Genomic DNA, 1,874 nt, shown 5'->3' on the forward strand with positions numbered 1-1,874 from the left:
TCTTGCCACCGTTATAAAAAGTGCCATCAGGCAGGAGAAAGATAGAAAAGGCATCCAAATAGGAAACGAAGAAGTCAAACTCACTATTTGTGGATAACATGATTCTCTATATAGAAAACCCTGAACTCCACAAGAACACTACTAGAAACAATAAGCAAATACAGTAAAGTCTCTGGATACAAATCAACGTTCAAAAATCTATAGTGTTCCTATACTCTAATAATGAAGTGTCAGAAAAAGAAGTGGGGAAAAAATCCCTTTTGCAATTGCAGCAAAAAGAATAAAATACCTAGGAATAAATTTAACGAACATGTGAAGGACTACAAGGCCCTATTAAAAGAAATTGAAGAAGATACAAAGAAATGGAAAGATAATCCATTTTCCTGGGTTGGAAGAATCAACATAGTTAAAATGAGCATATTACCTAAGTATTATACAGATTTAATGCAATCCCCATCAAAATCCCATTGGCATTTTTTAAGGAAATAGAACAAAAAATCATCAGATTTGTATGGAAGCACAAAAGATACTGAACTGCCAAAGCCATCCTGAGAAAAAAGAACGATGCTGGAGGCATCACCCTGCCAGACTTCAAATTATATTACAAAGCGACAGTAATCAAAACGGCATGGTACTGGCAGCAAAACAGAAGCACGAACCAGTGGAACAGAATTGAGAGTCCAGAAATAAACCCATATTTATATGGGCAAATAATTTTCAACAAAAAAACCCAAAAATATATAGTGGAGAAAGAACAGCCTCTTCAATAAATGGTGCTGGGAAAATTGGAAGGCCACCTGCAAAAGAATAAAACTAGACTGTTGTCTATCACCACATACCAAAATTTACTCACAATAGATTAAGGACCTGAATATAAGACCTGAAACAATAAAATGCATAGAAGAAAACATAAGAACAAAACTCAAAGACCTTGGATTTAAAGAGGATTTTAGGAATTTGACCTCAAAGGCAAGAGAAGTAAAAGTTAAAATAAATAAATGAAATAAATGAATAAATAAATAAAATAAAATAAATCAAACTAAAAAGCTTCTGGTCAGCAAAAGAAACCATCAACAAGGTAAAGAGAAAACCATCTGAATGGGAAAATATTTTTGCAAGCAACACCTGTGATAAGGGCCTAATATCCAAAATACACAAAGAACTCATACGACTCAATAACAACAAAAAAACCCAAACGATCCAATCAAAAAACGGGCAGAGGACCAGAACAGACACTTCTCATTAGAGGTTATACAAATGGCCAACAAATATCTGAAAAGATGCTCAACATCGCTAGCTATTAGGGAAATGCAAATCAAAACCACTAAGAGGTACAATCTCACATCTGTTAGAATAGCTATAATCAACAAGACAAGTAATAACAAATGCTGGAGAGGATGCGAAGCAATAGGAACCCTGCACTCTGCTGGTGGGACTGCAAATTGGTACAGCTACTATGGAAAACAGTATGGAGTTTCCTCAAAAAACAAAGAATTGATCTACCATATGATCCAGCAATCCCTCTACTGGATATTGACCCCAAAGACTTGAAAACCCATATCTGAAAAGATATTTGCACACCGATGTCCATAGTAGCATTATTCACAGTGGCCAGTGCATGGAAGCAGCCAAAATGTCCTACAATACATGATTGGATAAAGAAGATATGGTCCATATATACAATGGAATATTACTCAACCATAAGAAGAGATGAAATACTGCCTTTTGCAATAACATGGATGGACATTGAAATAATCATACTAAGTGAAATGAGCCAGACAGAAAAAGTTGAAAATCATGTGATGTCAGTCATAAGTGAGATATAAATCTAAAAGCAACAAATGAACAGGACAAACAAACAGAGACTCATGGAC

This window comes from Pteropus vampyrus, unplaced genomic scaffold (genome assembly GCF_000151845.1).
Source record: "Pteropus vampyrus isolate Shadow unplaced genomic scaffold, Pvam_2.0 Scaffold422, whole genome shotgun sequence".
In the NCBI taxonomy this organism is placed as follows: domain Eukaryota; kingdom Metazoa; phylum Chordata; class Mammalia; order Chiroptera; family Pteropodidae; genus Pteropus; species Pteropus vampyrus.